This window comes from Hylobates moloch, unplaced genomic scaffold (assembly GCF_009828535.3).
Source record: "Hylobates moloch isolate HMO894 unplaced genomic scaffold, HMol_V3 SCAFFOLD_14, whole genome shotgun sequence".
NCBI lineage: Eukaryota > Metazoa > Chordata > Mammalia > Primates > Hylobatidae > Hylobates > Hylobates moloch.
Genome location: NW_026652289.1, coordinates 50,872,501 through 50,897,312, shown reverse-complemented (window position 1 = coordinate 50,897,312; position 24,812 = coordinate 50,872,501). Strand labels below are relative to the sequence as shown.

Sequence of the window (24,812 nt, the reverse complement as noted above, 5' to 3'; positions counted from 1 at the left end):
ATAACCTCAGCTCAAAGTCCAAGGAGGCGGGTTAACTCCTAGCTCTCCCTCCTCCTGGCCAGGTGGCCCCGGGCAAAGCTTCTTCCTCTGTACCTCAGTGTCCTCAACCTCTCAGACCAAGTCCCAAATATCTTTCTGAGCTGCTGCCGAGAGGTTTCAATTAGATCTGTGTTTCCCAAAGTAGGAAAAGTGTGTGCGCTTTTAGGGGTGCACAAGGGGATTTCGTGGTGTGCAGACAAATGTTTTCGTTTTCATAGTTACGTGTTTCTCTTTCTGTGTATTGGAAAAGAAAAACATGACAGGCACATCACAGGTGTGATTTCCTGGATGTGTGCTTGGGGAGCATCATGGTAATCCACCTTCAAACATAAGTCAACACAAAGACAAGGATTAAGAAAACACGAGTGCAGGTGGTGCCCAGGGGTGGCTTCAACTGTGATGGTGAAAGGGAAGCTCAGGAAGCTGGCATCGAACCCAGCACCTGGCTCCCAGCAGCCCTTGAGAGGGCAAGCAGCTTCTGTCTTCCCTGGAGGGCCAGGCCAGCCCCTGCTTTCTGCTCGATTCCCTGTTGGGTGCCGTCCGGCACAGGCCTAGGACCCCAGGGGCATTCACAAGGCCTTCCGGATGGGATAGATGGAAGGATGGGTGGATGGGGCTCCCAGGTGACTGCTATAATATGGGCAGAAGATGGAAAAGCCCTCAGGGTCCCTCCCAGAATCAACATTCTAACAAATCTAAGATGCAAATGTTGGAATTTCTAGCCGTGTGGTAGGTGAAGACGTAGGAGATGCTTTGGGGCCAGGGTCTTCCTATATTATGGGCTGCAGACTTCTCTAAGGAGGCAGAGAAGTGGGTGCTGAGCAGGCTCCAGGGCCCACTTTGGCTTTCCAATCCTAACAACAGAGCCACGAAGCAGCCCAGACCAGTGAAGAGAGGCCTGCCCAGTCCCACGGTTCACCAGCCCCAAACTAGGCCCCTGTTGCCAGCTGGCCCTGGGTGCATCCCACTGGTTGTTGATCCTGGAGGACAGGACAGAACATAGTGGTGCCAACCTGGGACAGAGGGGTAGCACAGCCTGGGCAGCTTCTCAGGCCCGGGTACCCCAAGCCAGGTCTAGTCAGACAGGGGCGCTGTCAGCGGCCTCCCGAGCTGGATCCCGATAGATTGGCACGAGCCAGCCAGGCCCAGGCCAACCCGGGCAGCCCTATCCCTGGAAGGCCTCCAGACCACCTGGCTGGCGGCCCTGAGCCCAGCTCCACCTGAGCTGGCAGGGTAAGCCATCCCCACAGTGCCGTTCCGGGCCCCCAGCGGCCATGCTCCAAGACAATGAATGGGCCTCCCGCTCCCTTCCCCCAAAACCTTCCAAACCTTCCTAAAGCTCCCACTCTCCTCTGTGTCATCACAAGGAGTTGCTATGGAAATGGGACCACAGGCAAAGCATGACAATGATTTGGGGCAGGGGAGGAGACGCAGTGGGAGCCGGGCACTCTCCTGGACACGAGGTCTGCCAGTGTGCCAGGTCCCAAGAAAGACATGAAACCCCAACTGCAGGCCTCACAGCCAAGGAGGGTGGAGGGGGCTGCAGCCAAGGTTGGGGGCCTCTTATCTGCCCTCTTGGCTCCTTGCCACCTCAGTGGAGCCCAGGGAGCTCTCAGCCTGTGTAGTCTGTGTGTTCAGCAGAATGAACAAACGCCCCGGAGAACGTGAGACCTCCACAGAAACAGCTATTCAAGGACTCTGACAAAGTGGGTTCAGCACTGAGCGGGGCTGGCACCCGGTATACACTCAGCAAACACTGATCAGAAAGCAGGGCCCTGGCATGTGTGCTGTGTGGGTATGTCACATAGGCCTGTGCCTGCTCTGGACAACATGGTGCATAATCACAGATCTTGAGAGGCCCACGCCCACTGTACAGATGGGGAGACTGAGGTCCAACCAGGGTCAGGGTCACACAGAAAGTCAACCAAAAAGCCAAGTCCAGAGCCCAGGTCTCCTCTTCCCCATACCTGAGCCCTCTGATCAATACCCCTAGCTATTTCCTCATTATTCATTCTACTTTTGTTAAGTACCTACCATGTGCTTGGTCACTGGAACAGAGAGATATAAAGGACACTGCTCTTGCTCAGAGGAGACAGACCGTCATGATCAGAGGGTGGGCGCCAGGCCAGAAGGCCAGGGACTGCAGGAGCCCAGGGAAGGGTCCCTCAGAGTTTTAGGTTATGGACTTCTGAGCCATGCTTCTAAGAGACCTCTGAGTTTCCCCAGCTTTTCTCCCAGCTGCTCCCCAAGCCCAAGTCCCCCTTACAGTCCACCTGGGGCCCACGCCTCCAGGAGGTTAAGGTGGGTATTTCTCATTAGCACCCCAGGCCCCAGGAGTGAGGGACTGTGAAGAAAGTGCCTTGCTACCCAGGAGTAACTCAAAGAATGTGGGCCCCAGACTTGCCTCCTCCTCCCCCAGCCTCAGCAGTTCCCGCTTTGTTCATTAGGTCCTTGCCCTTTCTCTCTCTCTTTCCTGGGCACCTCCCATAAACCAGGCATGACATTGCACCTGGGGTGAGCAGAGAACCAGTAAGCCCTGCTGGCCACCATCCTGACAGAAGGAACACAAGTCCCTATCTCTTTGTCGGCAGCATGCAAGCTCTCCCCTGTGATTTTTAGTGGGTTTTGTTTTGAGGGATGGGGCTGTATTGAGAGAGTAAGAGGGAACACCTTCCAGAGTTTAGCTTGGAAACCCACCAGCTCTGTGTGTACCATGCCTCCCAGCAGCTGCAACAGCTGCCGAGGACCTATGTTACACAGGTGGAAACCAAGGCCCTGAGAGGTGGCCAGGTGGACTCCAGGAAGCTCAGCACTGAGAAGGCAGGACGGGGAAAGACCCACAAGGAAAGAAGGGAGGGGCAGGTTCAGAGCTGTGGGAAGGGACGAAGAAGCTGTCTTGGAAGGCTTCCTGATGCAGGAGGGACTAGGACTGGCTCAGAGCCCTCCCTTGGGCTCTGGCAGGAAAAGAGTCTCTTCCAGAGAGAGAACCAGGCTAGGGCCTCCCCTTCCAGCCCACATGACTTGGTGCTAGGCTGGCAGGTGGAGGGCAAGGGGGGCACATTCTGTCCCCAACCCACTAAGGGCTGCCACCACTGCCACCTCACGTCCCTAGTTACTGCTGCCTGATGGGAAACCAGCTGGGGACGGGAAAACAGCTGAGACAGAGGAGTGGGGGCAGAGCATACGAGAGATAGAGGCTCTGAAAGAGACAGAGCAGCAGTGACCCCAAAGCCAGCTGGACAGAGGAAGAGTAGAGAGTTGAAGATGGAGATGGAGCATGGATGGATGGGGCCACCCCTCCCCTCCCCCAGAGCCAGGCCTGCAGCTGCCAAGAGGAACAGACACACAGCTGGGAAGGAGCCTACAAACCAGGGCTGTGCAAAGATTTTTCAGCAATAAAATTCTTATTTGAAATGAAATCTGATGCAGTGGAGGAAGCGTTTCTATGCCAGACATTAAATCCAGAAGCCATAAAGTGAAAATTCAACAAATCCAACTACTGTACATCCGTACAGAAAAAGACACATAAACAAAGTTAAAAGGCAAATGAGACAATGGAAGAAAATGCTGCTAATATGCAAAGAGCCCCTACAAATCAATAAGAAAAAAGTCAAAAGAAGAGAAAAATTGGCAGTGAATTAGAAATCTGCAGAGAGGGAATTAAATTGGCCAATAAATGCATGAAAAGATGTTCTATCTCACTAGCAATCAGGGAAATGCAAATGAAAGCAACATGCTACCATTTTTTGCCTATCAGATTGGGAAAAATTTAAATGATTGATAACAAGCAGTGCTGGCGAGGATGTGGGGAAATGAGCACTCCCAGACCATTGGATGGAGGGGGAATTGGCTCAACCTTTGGAAGGGTAATTTGGCAACATTGATTAACAGTTTAACCCAAACACTCTACAACCTAGTAATTTCACTTCTGAGAGCCTCTCCCATGAAATAATAGCACAAGCATTCACGTATACATGCCCAAGGATGCTCATGGAAACATTGCTGGTAAGACTGAAAAAGAAATTGGAAACAGCCTAAACGTTTATCAATAAGGGAAAGTTCAAATAAAATATAGCATGTCCACGCTATGGAACACTCTGCAGCCATCTGACAGAGTGAGGCACGTCTATGTATAACAACAGAGAAAAAAATCAAGCTGTAAAATGCTATTTCAGCATGAGCCTATTTCTGTAATTAACGATTTGTTGCTATATGCCCCAAAAGGCTGGAGGACAATACGCCAGGCTTTACAGCAATCACCTCCGAGCGGTGGGACAGGGGGTTTTCAGGGCCTGTTTTCCACAAATGTATTGTTGGGTCTTCTGTTGTAATCAGAAAAACAAAATCAATAAAGAGTTAATGGGGTTTTTTTTAATCCTTCTCAGACCCTAATAGGAAATGCAGATCTAAGCAGGGCTGCTCTGGTTGAAGGGGGAGGGGACCAACATCCATCTATTCAGCCCTATCCAACCCCAGCCCCACCCTCATATCCCTGAGGCCCCTTCTGGAAACGCTAGGGCTCTAGGACCAGTTTGAGAACCTCAGCTGGAGACTGTGGAACCCATGCCTACGCTCCCCCAGGCCAAGGTTGACAGGGGCAGGAGGTTGCTCAAGGTATGCCGGCAGCCAGGGCCTGTGGCTCCTCAGCAAGGCTCCGGCCCTCCCGGGTGAGGGTCAGGGATTTCTCTAGGTGTCCAGAAAACCCTGAGATGGTCACCGCCCTGGGGAACCCAGAACTGGGGCTGAGGGATAAAGGGAAAATAGAAAGGGCCTTTGCAGAAAACTCCAGGAAAGGGGGGCTTCAAGGCTCCAGTGCTGCAGGGAGGGAGAGAGAGAGGGAGGAAAAGAGGGAGAAGCTGGGGTGTGTTTCTCCCTATACGTACAGAGAGTGGGGGGATGAGCCCATGGGGTGCGTGGAGGTGACTGGGGCATGCAGGTATGTGGTGCTTACAGATAGAGGGCACATGTGGGTCTGCGGAGGTGAACTCTGGAGGGTGTGTGGGTTCCAAGTGGTGCAGAGGCGTGTCTGTAATCTAGAATCAGTGTGTGTGTATGTGTGTTGTCACTCTCAGGGATGACAGCAAAGAGACAGCATGTGTGTGTCTGGAGGGAGAGGAACACAGCAGACCCATGTATATGTGTGCATAGTGTGTGTGGTGTGTCTTGTGCCCCCAGGTGTTCCCCAAGGTGTGTGTGTGTGTGTGTGTTTGTGTGTATGTTAGTAGGTATAGGCAGCCAGCAGGCCTGCAGAGGGGCCAGGAGCAGGTGGGAAACTGCAGAGATCAGGCCATGCTGGAAATGCCCCTCCCACTCGTGAGTCAATCAATAAATTCAGAGAAAACTGCCCAGAAGGAGCATAAAGCCCCCTCCAGTTCCAGAAGGCCCCCTTCCCTTGAACAACTGTTTGCACAGCTCGTGTTCCACCTTCCTCCAAGAAGCAGGGACTACAGGGACCAGCAAACTCCTCCTGATGAGTGGTGAATGACACTCTCTACCTGGGTCTGAGCCACAACTAACACAGCTTCCTGGAAGTCTCCTCTCCCCACCTCCACACTTACCCATGTTCCATCTGCAGCTACCAGGGGAGCACTCCAAAATGCAGATCCAACCACATGGCTGCCTGCTCCACACCCTTCTATGGCTCCCTATTGCTCCCTGCCCGCACTCCTTACTGGGACCACCAGGCCCCCTGGGGCCCATCCCCAAGTGGCCTTCAGCTTCATGCCTGACCCCAGTGCCTCCCAATACTACCCTCCAATCAGACTGGGCCTCCTGTGTTCCTCAACAGAACTGAGCCTCCAAACCTTTGCACCTGCTGTTCCCCCTGAGGGATGCCTGTCCTCCCTGACCAGTCCCCACCATCCTCTAAGAAGCCTCTCCCTACAGGGCTGGGGTGAAGCCCCTCTGGTACACCTACCCTGTACTCACCTCTGTCCCACCTTCATCCCCTAAGCTGTGACTGCTGACAGGTCTGACTTCCCCAGGGGTAGGGGCTGGGTCTTGCTCTTCTCTGTACCCTAGAACCCAGCCTAGGCCTAGCACAGAGGAGGCATTGGGCACAAATGTTATAGACTGAGCCAGGAGTGGTGACACACACCTCTAGTCCCAGCTACTCAGGAGGCTGAGGTGGCAGGATCGCTTGAGCCCAGGAGTTTGAAGCTGCAGTGAGCTAAGACCACACCGATGCACTCCCTGAGCGACAGAGCGAGACCCCATCTCCAAATAAAACAAACAGACAAAAAATCTGAAAAAAAAAAAAAAAAAAAAAGATGTTTATAGAATGAATGAATGGGTTCTCACAGTGATATAGTTTGGACGTCCCCTCCAAATCTAATGGTGAAAGGTAATTCCCAGTGTTGGAGGTGGGGCTTAGTGGGAGGTGGCTGGGTCATGGGGGTGGATCCCTCACGACTTGGTGCTGTCCTCGTGATAGTGAGTTCTCAATAGATCTGAGATCTGGCCATTTGAAAGTGTGTGGCACTCCCCCATCTCTCTCACTCCTACTTTCACCCTGTGAAGTGCCTGTTCCCTCCAGAATCTACAATGAACTCAAACAAATTTACAAGAAAAAAACAAACAACCCCATCAAAAAGTGGGCAAAGGACATGAACAGACACTTCTCAAAAGAAGACATTTATGCAGCCAGAAAACACATGAAGAAATGCTCATTATCACTGGCCATCAGAGAAATGCAATCAAAACCACAGTGAGATACCATCTCACACCAGTTAGAATGGCCATCATTAAAAAATCAGGAAACAACAGGTGCTGGAGAGGATGTGGAGAAATAGGAACACTTTTACACTGTTGGTGGGACTGTAAACTAGTTCAACCATTGTGGAAGTCAGTGTGGCGATTCCTCAGGGATCTAGAACTAGAAATACCATTTGACCCAGCCATCCCATTACTGGGTATATACCCAAAGGAGTATAAATCATGCTGCTATAAAGACACATGCACACGTATGTTTATTGCGGCACTATTCACAATAGCAAAGACTTGGAACCAACCCAAATGTCCAACAACAATAGACTGGATTAAGAAAATGTGGCACATATACACCATGGAATACTATGCAGCCATAAAAAATGATGAGTTCGTGTCCTTTGTAGGGACATGGATGAAACTGGGAAACATCATTCTCAGTAAACTATCGCAAGGACAAAAAACCAAACACCGCATGTTCTCACTCATAGGTGGGAATTGAACAATGAGAACTCATGGACACAGGAAGGGGAACATCACATTCCGGGTACTGTTGTGGGGTGGGGGGCGGGGGGGGCGGGGACAGCATTAGGAGATATACCTAATGCTAAATGACGAGCTAATGGGTGCAGGAAATCAACATGTCACATGGATACATATGTAACAAACCTGCACATTGTGCACATGTACCCTAAAACCTAAAGTATAATAAAAAAAAAAAAAAAAAAGAAGTGCCTGTTCCCACTTCATCTTCTGCCATGAGTAAAAGCTCCTGAGGCCTCCCCAGAAGCTGAGCAGATGTTGCCACCATGCTTCCAATACAGCCTGCAGATCCATGAGCCAATTAAACCTCTTTTCTTTATAAATTACCCAGTCTCAGGAATTTCTTTATAGCAACACAAGAACAGCCTAATACACACAGCTCTCAGCCCCTAAGCCACACACAGTGGGACCTTCTTAAGGCAGCAGGGTAGAGCAGAAAGGGTGTGGCCTGGGGGCTGGGACACCTTGCATCTCATCCTAGGTAGCACAACAGGTGACATTAATTATGTCACCTGGGGAATGAGTAAAGCAGGAGTTCCCAACAGGGTTCCCAGGGAGGGAAGACTACAGAGGTCTGTGAGCCCCGAAACTGCACAAAACTGGCTATGACGATACACATGCAGGAGGGGCTGGGCTGCAGTCTCTAACACAGGGCCATGGCTTTCATCAGATTCCTCCAGGGGCCCCCAGCCCAAAGATCCAGAAGCACCAGGCAGGAACAGGGCAAGGCTAACCCCCATAGGAACGCAGACTCCAGGCACGATATGCGCCGCACATCAGGAGAGAGTGCTGGGGGGAAGGACTAGGACAAGTCCTGTGGCCCCGGGCCCCAAGCCAGGATCCATGTATGAGTCACTAGAAGTAGATGGCCAGAGAGGTGAGGGAGCTGTCCAAGGCAGGCAAGCTGTCTGGGTAAGGGGTGAGCTCCCCCTCCCCATCGGGGAGGGCGAGAGCACAGGCTGGGTGGGCAGAGGTCAGAGTGAGTAAGCGACAACCCTGAGTCTCACTAGACAAGGTGGTTCACGTGAGTCTGAGTGTGTGCAAGGATGTGCAGGGGTGTGGCTGGCCTGGCCCCGGCTCCAGGCTGGAGGGCTGAGAGGTCTGTGCAGTCTGCCCACCCAGCAGCGGCCTGAGGCCCACTTCTCTCATCCTCCTGCTTCCCAGCTGCAGCAGGCTACTGGCTGCCTGGGCTGTCCCACACTGCTAAGTGAGCCTGCAGAGCCTCAGGTCCCTCCTGGGTACTACGATTACCACCTCCCACGTTATAGTGACCATAGAGATGACAGGAGTGAGAGGGTTCATTATGAGCCTGGGGCCAAGGGAGCCCAGCGGCTGGATGGGAGTGCTGAGCACGGCTGGCAGCCAAGCCCACGCCACATGGCCTCAGTGGCCCCCCACCAACTGCTCCTGACCCCTCCAGGGGCCTCCCTCAGCCTGGCCTGGGTCACACAGGGAGTTGGTGGTATATTTGAGCCAGGATCCCACGCCTCGCACCCTCGGCTGGGCTTACTCTGGGCACAAATGCAACTTGTCCCCCTTGGATGATTCTGTGCATGCCTCAGCACCCTCTAATTCTGCCAGAAAGAGATGGCCAGCATTGGGGTTCCAACAGACTAATTCAAATGCAGGCCTGCAGTGTTCCCTGGATCCAGCCACCTGAGCCTGTTTCCTCCTCTCTAAAACACAATACAAAAATTGCCCTCCTACTCCTGCTGGGAAGATTAATAAGGGCAGGGGTGCACCATATAACAGAACAGAACAGAGACCTTCCACCCACCCTCCATCTCTGGGCCTCAATTTCCCCATCTCTAAGCAAGAGGGTTACTCTGAGTGATACCCCAGGTCCCCAGAGTCTAATGCTTTGTGGGAGGCCTGCCCAGGTGCCCAGCCCATGCCTAGCTGGGCCTGCCGTGGAAGGACAAGCTGCAGGGCAGAGACTGGGGCCTGCCCTCAGGGGGCTCTCTGCTAGTTGGCAGATGAGAGCTGCGGCTGTGGAGCAAGGGCACTGTCTACTTAGCAAAACTGTGTGGAAGTGCCCATCGTAGGGCTTCCAAACTGGTGGTCCTGGTGCCTCCGTGTTGCCACAGTCTCTATCACCCCATATTGCAACACATCCAGCCAGCTCCATGCATTTCCTCCATGCATTTCCTGCCGGGCCCCTATAGGCTCCAAAGGCCACAAGAAGCTTAAAAATGGGAGCAAGTGTGAGCTGGGCATTGATCAAGGAAGGTTTCTTGAAGGAGACAGGACAAGAGGGCCAAGGACTCACAGGAGGCCTTGAATACCCAGATGAGGATCACACAGACACCCAGAACCACTGATGGTCTTCCATGTACCCCCTCTCCTCAGGCAGGGATACCTGACCCCACCCGGGGCTGACCTCAGAGCTGTGACCCCAGCAGAGGGCTTTGGCGGGAGTGGGGACCTAAGCTTGAGGTTCCCTCCACCTCTCCTCAGCAGCCATGGACTGTGAGTCCATCCTGGAGAAATCAGTCCTGGTTGGTGATGTCCAGCAGCTGCCGAAGCCTCATTGCAAACAGCGTTGCCACTGGTGAGTGCCATCTGACCACGGAGGGCTTCCCGGCAGATTAAGAGCAATGCTGGCCCCAGACTCATTCATATTCCGGTCCGGCTGCCGGCTTCAATATGGCTGAGAGACGCGAGGGCAGAGGCGGCCCTCCGAGAATGCCCAGCGATGATTCCTCTCCGATTCCAATTTATTTTCTATCATTAAGGCTTTTGAAAAGCCCCACATTCTCTGCAAACAGGGAAGAAGCACAGGGCTCAGGAGGAGAGGTGAGGAAGAGGGTCGAGGGCGGAGGGGTACTCGGCAGAAGTGGAGCAGGCAGCAGCCTGGGTTCAAATCCCCTCCCCAGCTCCACCTGCCTTCAGGGCCCTGGGGCGAGCTTGACCTACATCTGTCCACAGGGGATGGGTATCCTGCTCTGCCCACCCCAGGAGACTGTTTTCAGATCTATCTAGGGGTCAGAGGTGAGTGGGCTTTACAAACTGTAAAGGGCTATACACTTGAGGAACAGAGAATGAAGCAAACCCAACCATAGCGGCAGAGGCCTATGAACTGGACGCCTGCTTCCCCAGATACTCTAGGGGACCCTGACCCCCCAGTCCAGGGAAGACCTGGAGTGCCTCTCCCCACAGCACAGGCAGAGGAGGTGAGTGCCAGGATCTGGGTCTCCAGGCTTGTTTCAAATTCACACTACCATCCTCCCATCTCCCCCCAGGCTCGTGGTGACCAGCCTCCTAGCCAGCATCTCTCCTCCCCTATCATCCACAATGTGGAGCCAAAGGGATCTTCCCTGCATGAGTCTCCTGCTTGGAACCCTTCCAGGGCTGCCCGTTACCTTGAGATCAAGTCCAAACTCCCCACCTGCCATGCAAAGCTCTCCCTAGCAGCTCAGGCCCATCTGGGCAGCCTCGGCTCCAGCCACACCCAGCTTCTCAGAGGTCACCCTTGCCTGCCTTCGCATGCTGTTTCCTGCCTGGAATTCCTTCCTCCTTGGCCCAGTTCATCCCATCTCCTACCCCTTCTTCAAGGCGCAGTCCAAATGCTTCTCTTTCCTGCAGCTTTTCCCGAGTCCCCCGGCATGCCCTGCTCTGGGCTCCTCATACCCAGGACCCACCTGTAGTGCAACTCAGTAATGTAGTGATTATATTTGTGTGGTGGTGCCCCCTCTAATCAGTGAGCTCTCCTGGACAGAGGCTGCTTCAGATTCATCCTGCGCATTCCTGGTGCTTGGCAAAGTGCCTGGCTGCCAGTGGAGCTGTTTATCCAACTGGCCAACCTTAATGGAACACCCACTATGTGTCAGGCAGCAGCCAGTCCTGGCCCTCAAGTTGCTTCAAATGGATGTGCTCAGGGAACCTCTAGGGAATGAATGAATGGACATATAATCACTTTGTAATGGGGAAACTGAGGTGCAAAGAGGCAAAATGTCCTGTTTATGGGTGTTCCTGCCTCCCTGCACACGTCTCTTCTACTCCATTTCTCTCCCAGGACCACAGCAGCAGTGCAGAGAACTCAAAACGAAAGGTTAGAGTCAAAACAGGGGGGAAGAAAGGAAGAAGAAAATCTGGTGGATTTTCCCCTTTCCTCCATAATGTAAAGAAAACTGCTTTTGCCAACTATCACAGCTTAAAAGCAATTAGAGTTTTTGGAGGGGACTCTGGGCATGAGCAGAAGCAACAGAGTGAGCGCCCGGCACGGAATTTTTCCAGCGTTCGTTTGTATCAAGCAAAAGAAAAAAGGCGTTAAGAGCAGCAATTTCCAGCAGCAGAGATGGTGGAGACAAAATATTTACAGTCTCTGAGGGAGGGGCCTGGAAGGGGCCAAGGACCTCCTCTGCTCCCCACCCAGCTCCACATTCTAGGAGGCAAGGAATGGGATGGAAAGAATCGAAGATAAGGAGATGAGACTTACCCATGCAGGCTTGGGGCAAGGGGGAGAGAAGCCCCCAGCTGCCCCCTGCTAACTCACCCCTTCCCCACCACCCATGGCCCCCAGCCATCAGAGATCCATCCTGTAAACCTCAGACCTGGACGCAATTCTCCCCTGCTCAAAATCCAGAGAACATCCACCACTGCAGGCTGGCACTGGAGGCCTGCACAGCCTGGGCCCCTCTCCAGCCTCATCTGCAGATGCTCCCCAATGTGGCACACTGCCCTGACTGTCTTCTGAGCAGCCACAGTCAGTCTCACCGCAAGGCCTTTGCCCAGATATAGGAGCATAAGGATGCATTCCTGTATCGGGGCAAAGGCCTTGAGAGGGAGGTGAGGCAGGTTTGAGGATCTGGATCCAGTGAAGGGAAGCTGAGCCAAGATCACACAGCCCTAGACCCGAATGCTGGCCTGCCAGCCAGGCCTCTGCTGCTGAATCCCTCCTTCACCTGGACTTTCGCTGGACCCTTGACCTCCTCCCTCCAAATACAGAGCAGACACCTCTTCCTGAAACCGCACTGCCTTCGTCCCAGCTGCAGCACAGACTCCCCTGTCTGGCACACAGACATAGCCTCCTGTAGAAGCAATGCTCCTATGTTCAAATGCCAGCTCCTCCATTCGTTAGCTGCATGATCTCCAGCAAGTCCCTCAATCTCTCTGAGCCTCAGTTTCCTCATCTGTTAAATGGGGATAGTAATAGTGCACATCTCATGGGGTTGCTGTTAGGATTAAATGAGGTAATACAGGTAAAGCATCTGGCACTTGCCCAACACTTAACAGGGGTTCAGCGAACTCTCCTCTGCCTTATTTCACGCTCAACCCTCAGGTGTGACTCCCCAGGCCCCGATGGCCCATATATGCGCACTCAGGCTCCTACTCCACATGCAGTCACCCAATAAATGCTCACTTGGAAGGCACGTGCCGTCTAGGAGCAAAGGGCACTGGAGGCTCTAAGAGCTTTGCACACACATGGAGGCCCAATCCCTGAGCAGAGGGCCAGGATCCTCCCATTTTGTTTGGCTTAGGAAGGATTCCTCCAAGAATGCTGGTAAGCCTCAGCCAGAGCTCTTAGAATCTGCCAGGCCAGGTGGAGGAGGTGAATGGAGGTTCAGCCTCCCAGAGGGACGAAGAGCACGCCCTCCCTCCAGCCCGAGGCCTGCAGGTCAGCCCTCAGCCATCCTCCCAGCCCTACTGGACAAAGGCAAGCACCAAGACCCAGCAGGCAGTGATGAGGATGAGAGCAGAAACCAGGCCTCAAAGACAGCGGGATATGGGGAAGCCAGGCAGTCCTGGGCTCAAATCTCACCCCCAGCCCTAACCAGGCGGGTGACCACCCTGAGCCTCCGTTTCCTCATTTGTAAAATGGAGTCGATAATGCCCACCTTGCAGAACAGCTGTGCACACAAATCAGGGTAACGTTCTTCCAGGTCCCTCTGGGATCTAGCATATAGTCACTGTGGGAACACACAGAGGCTATGCCCCACGCTGACCCCTGATTCCTGGACTGTAAGCATGGTGCCCTCCCCCCACTCCCACAGCACTGGGAGAACAGAGGGAAGGCCTGGCGGGCTGAGGGGACACCAAGGACCTGTGCTGTCTCCTGTGACCCTTCCAGTCTACTTCCTGCCTGGCAGGGGGGTGAAGGACCAACCTACAGCCAGCCATGTCCCGTCCTCCCCACCTGGCTCTCAGAGCAGAGGCCCAGCCCCTGCCTCGTTTTGCCAGGGAAGAAACAGTTGCCCAGGAGAGGTGGCGACGTGCCCCCGTCTCACAGCTCCCATTGAGCCACTCGTCCTAGGTAAGGTGGTTTCCTCTTCTTCGCCAACTGCAGAGAACACACAGGCTTGCTGTGGGTCCGGTGGCGCTGCAGGGCTGGAGAGCAGGGATCAGGAGGTGTTCTGATGTCTCTGCCTTTCACTCCCGCTCTGGCTGCCTTTCTCCCAGTGGCCTCTCCTACCCTACTCCCCCATTGACCTCAAGAATAAGCCCAGCAGTAAGCCTGGCACTAATCGGGGCACTCCTCCTTGCTGTGGGGGCTCACTATGGACAGGAGACCAGTCTCAGCCCCAGATGGCTGAGCCTCAGGACACTCCACCGAGGCCTCCTCCCCAACCTGCACAGCTCTTCTCCTCTCGGGTAAGTAACTAGGCACACACACAAACACACACACGCATACACATGCACACACACACACATACACAAGCACACACACACAGGTAAGTAACTAGGCGCACACACACACATACACGTGCACACACTCACACACACGTGCACACACACACAGGAATCTAGGGAGGAGAGGGAGAGCGAGGAGGGCAGACCCTAATAGGGGAATCCTAGGCCCACCCCCTGGGATGACTGGCAGCCCTTCCGCAGCTGATCCAGCCTCCCGGCTCTGTACCCAGGAGAGCACTAGTGGGTCCTGAACGACAAGCCCATGTGGCCTGGAAGCAGAGGATCCTGGGACTGAGAAGCCAGACGCCTGACTTATTGCCAAGGCTCTGCAGTACTTCACCATGAGACGAGAGACAGAACTGGCCACTCCCTGTGCCTCAGTTTCCTATCTGGAACCTAGAGGAGGAATGAGATCATCTCTAAGTATGTCTTCTAGTTCTAGCATTCTGTGACTCCATACCTGTGACCTCTGGGACCCCTCAGGGAGTCCCAAGCATCGGAGAGTGCTGGGGGAGAGATCACCCTAACCCCAAGGAGGCAGGGAAGCCCAGGGAGACCTATAGCTACCTTAGGCTGGTAGATGGCAGTCATCCTGCTGCAGCCTCCCAGGGAGGAGTCCAGGCTCGGGCAGGAGGCCGGAAGACAGAGGAGAGCTCCTCAGTAGGGCCTCAGGCAGCCCAAGGCCCTCCCCAATGTCCACACATCCCTCAGAAGCTCACCCCCTTGAGTTTCACTTCCGATCTCTGTTCCGAGGTTACAGAGTCTTTGGTCCAGCCCAGATCTCAGGTGCAGCCCCAAGCCCCCAACACCGCCCCCCACCCCAATTCCCACAGCTGTCCAGACCCGATCCCAACTCCTCCTGCCAGGCCAGCCTTCCCACCACCTTCCTGGTTGCACCCACAGGGTGGCCGGTGGGGGCAGCCCAGCTGCTTGTGCCAATAGAAGCTCCCCTGGCCCTGCATGGCCCGAGCCTGATAACATTCTCCTAAATTAAACAATAAACAAGAAGTTGTTTTAGATTTTCCTGACACTGCAGTTCCTGATTAATCCTCACAGCAAATAAAAGAAAGAGATAATTAGCCCAAAAGAGGGTCAGTCACTTCCTGTTTCCAGGTGGAACCTCCAGCCTGAGCCAGAGGAACCTGTTCAGAGGAGTCCAGCTCCAGACCACCTCTCCCCTCCCCCACCTCTCCTGTGTCTGTCCAATCCTGGGCTACATCCGCAGCCTGCCTCCTAGATCCCACCTAAGCAAGCTGGGAGCAGGCACTCCAGCCTGGGGTTTTCCTGGCTGTGCCTGTGGCTTGCTGGGCAGGGGTGGGTGGGGTGGCCGGGGCCTCAGGGCCTTTGCAGAGGACCCTCCCCTTCGCTGCTATGTGACCTTGGACAGGCCAAGTCGCTTCAGAGGCCCCAGTCTGCTCATCTGTCAGATTCTTTATCTCCCAAGGACAAAATGAAAAAAATTTGAGACCACTTATGATTAGGCAGAAATATTTTATCTTACTTTTTAGAGATGGATGCTGAAATATTTAGGGGTGAAAGGGCTTGATGTCTATAATTTAAAATATTCTGGAAAAAACAGATAAAGCAAAATGTGGGAAAATGTCAACAATTGTTAAATCTAGATGAGGGGTATATGGGAGTTCCCTGTACTATTCTCTCTACTTTTTCGTATGTCTGAAAATGTTCCCAACAAAATTAAAAAAAAAAAATAGCACAGTCACGTGAGCCAGGCAGGAGCCCCACACACAATGCCTGGTGCTCCTGGTATGCCTGAAAGACAACTGGGTCTCTGAAGTAGGTTAAACATCCCCCTGCCATCTCCTTTATGTTGTTTCCCTAGAAATCGCTTTTCACAAATTCCACTGAGCCCTAGCTGCGCATTTAAAAGCCTTAACACATTCAGAAGCCAGACGCTGCCCTTTATTGAGGTGACTGCTGTCTTGTGACCACACCTCCCCCACCCACCAGGCTCCCCATGCCCTCTGCAGAGCAGCCCAGGGATGGGGGTCCTGATACTGATTCCATCCTCTCAGAGCCTCAGGATGCCCCTACCGGTGGAGCAGAAATGATGACAAGTCAGTAACTGCCTGGGCATCTCATTCAAAGGCAAAGTGTCACCGGACAAAGAGACTGAAATCTCCACTTAACAGATGGGAAAGCTGAGGCCCAGGGCCAGAAGAGACTGGAAGCAAAATAAGGCAGGTGGAGAACAGAGGGTGGAGGAGGTGGGCAAAAGCTCCCCAGCTGCTCCAACTCCCCCTCCTCCCCAGCCCTCTATCCCCACCCTGGCAGTGTGGGTCGGAGATGGGGGTTTGCGTCTCTTTCTCTGGCTCCTGTTTATCGAGCTTCCTGGTCAGAAATAAACGGCCATGATCGCAATCTCCCAGCCAGGCCCAGCTGACCCTCGCCATCACTGGCCAGGCTCGCCTCCATGGATCGAAAATGGAGAGTTATCAGTACCCCAAATGATCAATCGCTAATTGCTGAGAGCTGTGCAATTCATCGGGGAGAGTTATGTATGGCCAGTGACTGGGTGGCCCCGCCCCATCCTGGCACAGCCCTCAGGGACAAGGAGGGCCGTATCTATGATGAGCATCTCAGCAGCAAAGCAGCCCATAACTCGGGAGCTTCTCAAACAGATGTTTTGGGCCTAGCCCAAATCCCCAGGCCCAAGGGACTACCCAGGGAGGAAGTGGCAGTGGCCACAAAGGCCCCAAGGGAGGCACTGCATGCCCGGGATCAGCCTGGTTGGCCCCCAGGCACGCCCAAGGAACCCAAGATGGATAAACCCAGTCCCTGCCACCAAGGTGCTCCCAAGTCAAAATAAAGACAAAGCACCCCCAGGCCTTGCACACAGTGGGTACACAGTAAATCATAAATGTTCCCTAAAGGTAAAGCTGATACACTGCTCTCAGAGTTCTGAGGAAGGATGGGCTCATTCCAGGAGGGGTGGCCAATAGAAGGTTTTTTTTTAATGTGGCATTTGGGCTGAGCCTTAAAAAGTGGGTGGGATCTCCATGGACAGAGATGGGGGAGAACTCTCAGGTGGAAGGGCCATGGAGGAGGACAGCGACAGCATACCTGATTGGCTGGAGCCTGGGGACACAGAGAGGTGCTTGGGAGAGAGGGCTGGGGTGGGACATAGGGTTGTGCAAGGTGCCGAGGGGTCGGAACGCCAGCCTGGAGTTAACAGGGAGTGCTGGAAGGGTGTTGGGTGACAGCATGACAGCCAGCCTGGGCTTGGGAAGATCTGTCTATGGTTTCCACCAGGCTGCATGCCCCAAGAGGGCAGAGGCTGGTCTTACTCATCTCTGTCCCCACAGCACCCAGAACAGCCAGGCCCAGAGGAGGCGCCCAAACAGTGATTCATTGAATGATCATAGATCATCAAATTGCAGGACAGGGGAGTCCTGGAATTACAGCCATGAAATAGCATGTTTTTATAATGCCCTGCCACGTAGAAAAATACGTATTAGAGCCTCAAAAATAGCCTTGTAAGGCAGGCAGGGAGATCATTCTGCCCAGTGTCCAAAGGGGAAAGCCGAGGCTCAAAGAGGATAGTGATCTAAGGTTATACACCAGAAAGGGCCAGGGCCCAGCGCCCTCCCCACCCTGTCCCAGAAGGCTCAGGCCTGCTTGCTTTGGCATGACCAGGGTTGCCTGGGAGGTGAAGGTCCACCCCTCACTCATCCCTGGGCTCTCCTGCCCCCAGGAAGCCCCCCAATCTCAGCCCCTCGCTGTGCTGGGGCAGATGGAGAAATACAGCAGATGCTGCCTCATTGAGCATGCCTCATTCCAGCCCCAGCTGAGACTGGCTACCAGTCCATGACAGCCTGTCCTTGCACCTATAATGGAAACAGGGCCGAGAAGGGGGTCTCTAGAATACCCAAGCTGGTCTAGACAGAAGACAAAGCCACTCTTCCCCTAGTCTCCACCCCAGAAGTTTGGAAAGCCTCACTGTGGAGCAAGAACACTGGACCAGGAGTCCAGAAACAGGGTCAAGCCTAACCCACTGTGTGGCTTCTGGAGACTCACTTCCCACCGTGGCCTCAGTTTTCTCATCTGTGAAATGGAACAATGTTGTCTGCCTACTTTATTGGAACTACCATGAGGACTAAACAAAAGAAGGAGTATAAAAACACAAAATTATAAAGCAGATTTCGCCTTGGAAAATAATAATAATAAGGCTCCTCTTTACTTCTACCTGGACATTGAAACTCCAACCTGACCCATTTCCCTTTCCTGCAGAGGGCAAAATGTCAGCTAACATTTACTGAGATCCTACAATGCCTCCGGCTAGTGGCTGCTTTACATGCATTATTTCCAAGTGGGCTATGGTAGACATCATCTCCCCATGACACCCACGAGGAAAGTGAGGCTCAGTAAAGTGACTTGCCCAAGCTCACCCAGCTTGAAGCAGCTGAGCCAAGATTCAAACCCATTTCCATCTGGCATCCAAGCCCAGGCCCTTTGGATCCGCCAGGCTGATTCGAGGAGCCACTCCACACCCCAAAGTCTCAGAGTTTCAGAATCAGCGCTTAGGGTGTGGGCACATGTCACATACATACACACTCCACTGAGGCCAGTGACCCTGACAGCAGAGGCACTTTGCCATCCCATGGTAAGGCCATCAGAGCTGGGTGGGGCATGTGAGGAGGGTGGCTGGCACAGCTGGCCTTGAGCTAATTGGATCAGTCCTGGGCATGGAGCTGCCTATCTGGCTGCCCTGGCAGATGGGTGCTGGAACTGGGCCACCTGCCAAGGCCCAGCCTCCATGTCCAAACCAATCTGGACACCGAAGTTCCACTTTGACCCCTCTCGCCCTGACCCTGGTGGCTGGCAGTGCCCACATAGATCCAGAAGACCATGGTGGCAGCTGTTATCCCTCCTCCAGTGGCTGGCACCTCCCCTGATGTGACCATATGGCCTCATATGCTCTCTGACAGCTGGAGTGCTGAAACGACTGCCTAAGGACGTCCTCTGCAGAGGCCCCGAGGCCCTGGCCACCCCACCCACCCCTGCCCAGCAAGCACAGGCACAGCCAGAAAAACCAGAGACTGCAGTGCCCACTCCCAACTTGCTTAGTGACCCTGTGCTAGTCACTGCCCCGCTCTAGGCCTCAAGCTCTTCCTCTATCAAACAGCAATGCTGAACAGCCCTCTACCCCTTTTCCTTTGTAGCCCTCCTCCGAGGTTACAAAATCCCACTCAAACTCACTCCAGTTATCCATGGAGACAAACGTGTCCACTTTACAGACATAGAAACTGAGGCAGACCCATGGGCCTCAGGGGCTTACTGAAGTGCACACAGTGGCAGGGCCAGTACTGGATGCTGCATCTATGACTTCAGGACACTTGCCACCTCTGTATGCCCAGGTGGTGGGACTGGTGAATCCTGAGCCCTCGCCGAACTCTGATGACCTAGATCACCCCACCCAAGTCTTCCCAGCCCCTGGACAACCCCACCCAAGACCACCAGAGAAGTGGTTTATATTGCAAATCTAATTGTGTTCCTCCAGAACTTCAACCCTGCAAGCCCTGAATTCAGAATCAGCCCACACTCCTCAGATGGGCACTGAGGATCCTCTTCTGTCTGGTGCCAACCTTCTCCATGCCCCCGTGTGAACTACCCCATTGCAAATACGTTCTACCCTTGCCCAGCGCTTCCCACCTCCATGCCTTTGCCAGCACCGTGCCATCTTCCTAGAAAGCCCCCACTCACGTTCGCATTCTCCATTCACTCATTTAGTCAACAATTATTTACTGAGCATCGATCAAGTGCAGGAAAATCTCAGCAGGTCAAGGCCCTGCCCGTCCCCTCCTTCTGAAACAGCCCCTTGCCACTCCCCCACGGAGCCTCTCGGTTACCCAGCCAGCTTCACTAATACTCAGAGGTATGGGTCCAAATCTGTTTCCCCTTTGAGAGCCCATCCGGGGAGGGGCCCAGGCTCATCATTGGTATCCCCAGCACTCAGTCCAGGTCTCAAGCCAGAAGATACCTCCAAATGTGAAGTGAGGCACCAGGCCATGGAGAGTAAGAGCCAAGGTGTGGTTCCTGGGAACAGGGGTCTGGGCCCCAGAAGCCCACGGAAGAAACTCTGAGACTGGTCAGGGTAGCCCTCAGCCCCCACAAAGCTATGCCTGAGAGGTCAGGGGCAGCTTTTTCCCCTTGAGTCACCCCAAGGCCCAGCCCACTCAATAAATTCTTATCACTGGATTTGTTAGAATATCTTTGCAATTTAAAACACAAATATAGCAGGGTCAGGTCTTGCCTGGGGAGGGAAATTAAGGGGGTCACACTGGGCACTGCTCCCTCCCAGTCAGGAGGTTGGGGTGAGGAAGTGGCTGTTTTCCTAAAGGTGGCAGCCAGTAGGGTCTGGGAGCCCCTGGCTGGAATTTTCACCCCCGGCAGAATAGACCAGGTGCCAAATAAGTGCCCCTGGTCTCCCCCTCACCATGGCTTGGGACCCCAAATGAAGGGTTCATTTTGCGGAGTTGGTTGAGGTGGGAGTGGAGGTACCAGAAGAACCGGGGCAGGGGTTCAAGCAGGCATGGATGATAGGGGTGGAACCAAGCTAGGCGTCTTGCCATGCTCCAGCCACCTGGATGTCAACCAGAGCTTTGGTCAACACTCAGGATGCAAAAGTCTGGAGCTTAGGGAGTCACAGGGGAAGAGGAAGAGGAGCTGAGAGACAGAGAGAAGGAAAAAACAATGGCAAAGAAAGGCCATTATCAGCCAGAGCCAACAAGGGAGGAGCGGGGAGAGGCAGAGAGAGGCCGCCTGGGAGGGGGAAGCCAGCAAAGGCTGAGGAGGCCACCGCCAGGATCCAGCAGGCCTAGCCCCACCCCCAGTGGTAACTCCCAGGCAACAGCTCTTACCCGGAAGGCCCTGGGAATGACTCCAGGCTGCCAGCAGGACTGAGGGAAGTCACAGAAGCCTGCCTGGGGCTGACAGCTCTGACCTCCTGTTCTTCAGGTGGGCCACCTGGGGAGGAAGTGGCCACGATAGCCACCAGAGTCCTCTCCAATTCCCCCAGTGCACATTTAGATCTCCACGGGGCATCTTTGGCCCACAGAGGGGCTCTAGGATGGAGAGGGTAGGAAGGCTTCTGGGGCCCAAACACAAGGACAATGCCAGGACCCAGCATAGAGTGCCAGGCTGGGCGGGAGTGATTCGGATCCCTGGGATGGTAGTGAAATCCCAGAGCTGTGCAGAGGATGACAGGATCCGGGCTTCCAAACCATCAGGCAAAGCACAGACAGCCTCTGGCCCCAAATCCAGGAAGCACATATTTAACCAAGCTAGGGTCAAAAGGTCCCACAGGTCAGGAGCTTTTGCTCAACTGCCTCCAGCTGAGAACAGCCGCTGGCCCAGTAAACGTGCCACACGCAGCAGGAGCCCGCCTGCCAGGCCAATAAAGAAGGCCTGGGTGCCCTCCATGCCTCACCAAAGACCAGCGTCGGCGGATACCCTCGCAGTGGAAAAGGGCTGTCCTGAGACTTAGAAAACTACCTCCATCTCTGCCACAAAATCCTCCTCTGTGAAATGCATAAGAAACTTGCCCACCGGTCCTGCATTCTCACAAAGTGGCTGAGAGATTCCAGAAGGATAATGGAGGTGGAAGTAAGGTTTAAGCCTGAAAGCTGGTATTACCATAGACATTACCATACTCCAGAGACCCAGGTAGATACTGACTGGTCCAGCCACCACACCCCTCCACGCAGCATCCAGGCTGAAATCAAGACTTCTAACCACACAGGTTCACAGGCGAGTGGCAGGAAAGAAGGCATATGGATGGGGGCTGCTTGGGATCCCGGCAGTTACAACCCCAGGGAAGTCCAAGCTGGAAGGACTCAGGAGCAACCAGAGAAGGCTTCCTAGAGGAGGAAAAACCCGCCCTGGAAACAAGGAGGATGAGGACCCTGCAGGAGTCCTGACCCCAGACCCTTCCCTGGGCCTCTCACTCCAGGAGACACGGGGTTCTCTCCCTCTCAGAGGCACCATCTTGGACCACAGCTTTCCATCCCATCTTCCACAGGACTGGCTGGGTTGGCAGTTAGGGGTGTGGGGAGGTTCCCTCAGGCAGCCAGCACAGGTCCAGTGTGGGAGGAGACTCACGAGGAGAGAGGGTACAAAGCACAGCCACAACCTCAATGCAGAGCGAGGCACGCGGGGGGGCACGGCTACAAGCAGGGATGGGGCACCAGGCCGGCAGACCTGGAGACGCCCCCTCCCATCCCCGGCCTCTTGGGAGCTCCTGAGGGTCCAGGTCTGGTGGGGCGCGCCTTGCGGCGAGTTCCCTTCTTCCAGCCACCGTCCTGAGGAGCAAAAGGCGCGGGGACACACACATACACGCCCGGGCACGTCTCCGCACTCCCCCAGCTGAACCTTGGTGTCTTCCGCCTGCCTGCAAAGACAACCTCCCTGGCCCTGGGCCTGGGAGCTGTCGCCGCGCGGTCCCGCCTGACCCTGGCGGGGTCACAGTAGTCTGGCGCCCGGAGCGGCTCCAGCGCGGCGCCGCGGGCCTAGGTGGGTGTCCCAGAGAGCCGGTGGCTGGGCGACTGAGGAGGTGGAGGCGCACCCCTCCGCCCGCCAGGCAGCCTGGCCCGCGCCCCCGCCTCGCTCCCCTCGCGTTCTCTTCTCTGGAAAGGAAGGCCGGAGTTGCACCCTGAAAGCGCCTCCGTCCCCACCCCTCCCGGCCCGCCGCGGCCCAGGGGCTCCACAAAGTTGCTGCAAGTCGCCGGGGCTGCAGCGGCAGGTGAGGGTGAGGCGGGGCCGCGGCCTGGGGTGCCGAGCACGCCCCATCCCAGCCCCAAGCGTGCACGCCCCCCACGGACGCGCACCCAGCACCCCACCCCCGCCGCTGCCCCCGAGGCTCCCGCCCAATCAGAGGCCGCGCACGCCGCGCCGCCGGCGGGCAGACAAACCGGCTCCCCGGCCTGCGCCCCTGCGGCCCTGGCCCCGCTGCAGCGGCCCGGCCCGGCCACACTCACCGTCCCGGGCGCGCCGTCCGCGCGCGGCTCCGCTCCGGGCCGGCATCCCCCGGCTCGGCTGCCTCCGGTCCTCGCTCCGGCTCCGGTTCCCGCTCCGCAGGGCTCGGCTCCGCGATGGTGGCCGCGGCGGCGAGCGCGGCAGGGAGGGCGTGTGTGTGCGCGTGAGAGCGCGCAGCGTGTGCATGTGCGTGTGCGCGGGAGGGTCCCGGCTCCCCTGCGCGTCCCGCTCCTGCCTCCTGCTCGCCACGCCGCGATGCCGGCAGAATCTCTACCGCGCGCCCCCACTGCCCGGCGCCCACACACGCGCACGCCCGGGCGCGCACACCCGGCTCCGCACTCCCGACTCGCCCTCCTGGAGCGCTCACAAAGACCCCCTGCCGGGACGGCCGGAGCCTGCGGAGGGCAGCCCTGGGCCCCGCCGGCCTCAGGTGCCCCGCTGCTCCCCGGAGGGACCCCGTGAGCGGCCCGGCTCCCGCACCCTGCCTGGCTGGGCCGCGGCCGCGCTCCCAGGCCGAACCCGGGCCCAGGTGCCGACTCTGGCTTCCCGCACTCCTGCAGGAAGCGCCGGCCCCCTCCGCGGCGCCGCTGCCCTTCTCCCCACTTCCAGTCCGGCCTCTCCGGCGCCTCCCTGCCTTCTCCCACCTGCCCAGCCCGGTCCTCGTTCTCCCCGCTGCTCCCCGTCTGTCTCGCCGCCGCCCTCTCCCGCGCCCCCTCCGCCCCACCGCCCTGCGCTGCCTCTCACATTCTCCGCATTACAGCGGGTGCCGCCCGCCGCTCGCGGGGCCCAGGGTTCGAGCGCGCAGTGGGCGGTGAGGGGACCCGCCGCCCCCTCCGCTCTCCGCGGCTCCGCGGCTGCTAGCTCCGGCCTGGCTCTAGGGTGGCGACGTCCCGCGCTAGCCTCGGCTGCCGCTGACAGCTCTCATCTCGCCCGGGCTTAAAGGGATAGCGCACCCGGCTCGACCGGCCCCACCCGGGGGCGCCGGGGAGGGGACCTCGCCGCGCGGGAACAGTCCGGGGAGGTGGCGCAGCCGGGACCGTGCGGGCGACGCCCTGTCCGCCGCCGTGGAGCCCGGCCCTCGGGGCTGGAGGTGAGTCAAGGAGAAGGACGGTCGGGAGCTGCCCGGACCACGCCATCCAGGGGGCGCTCAGCGGCCAAGCCTCTGGGCCGACAATGGGTGTGCGGCGGTGTAGGCTGAGCGCCCTGGACTGCGTGGCCGGGGAGGGGGGTCAGGGAAGCTGCCGTCTGAGTCTGAACTCCAGGTGAAGACACCTGTCATGCTGGGAGGACAGGGCTCACGGGCTGGCGTCCCGCTCCTGCTGTGTGACCTTGGGCAAATGCCGACCCCTCTCTGCACCTCAGTTTACCCCCTTTGGAAGGGCATGGCTTCCATCATTTCTGAGCCCATGCCCAGCTCTGATATGGTGTTAGGTCCCCATAGGAGGGGGAGTCCCAAGGTAGTCCCTCAGTCCCCAGAGTCCCACCTCCTTGCCTGTGACAGCTGAGGCCACCGCTGAGACTGCAATCCTTGCCACCCCGGACACTCACCAGGACTGGTCTGCCTCCTCCTTCCAACTGCCTCGTCAGGGGAACTAGGGAACCAGGCAAAGTTGAGTCAGTATAGGGACCTACCGTTTGCAGAGCTCTCTCACATCCAAGGTCTCCCTGGACCCTCATGACACCCCTGGGAAGTAAAGTGCACCCCTACGCTCCCGGTCAGCCTGATCCTGGACAAGTCTGGCACGTGAGCATTTCGTCTTCAGGGCCCCCTCCCCACCCTTACTCCCACCCAGGCTGTCCCTTGCTCTCCAACCCTGCAGAGGGATGCATTTTGCCCATTGTTTAGGAAGTTTCTGTCATGTGCCCCATTCTGTGCTAGGTCCTGGAGACACAGATGATTTGGA

At 56.0% G+C, this 24,812-nt stretch overlaps 1 protein-coding gene across 4 annotated transcripts in view; it reads right to left on the bottom strand.

Annotated features, from left to right (window-relative positions):
* LINGO1 (leucine rich repeat and Ig domain containing 1) overlaps positions 1-23,934 on the bottom strand; it is a 207,583-nt gene extending 183,649 nt beyond the window's left edge. For 2 of the 4 annotated variants that reach the window (XM_032174743.2, XM_032174745.2), the window contains exon 1: positions 22,911-23,634. The gene's annotated coding sequence lies outside the window, so the exon portion shown is untranslated. The other 2 variants (XM_032174744.2, XM_058427619.1) reach the window with 2 other exon arrangements.
* Between the last annotated feature and the right edge of the window lie 878 nt (positions 23,935-24,812).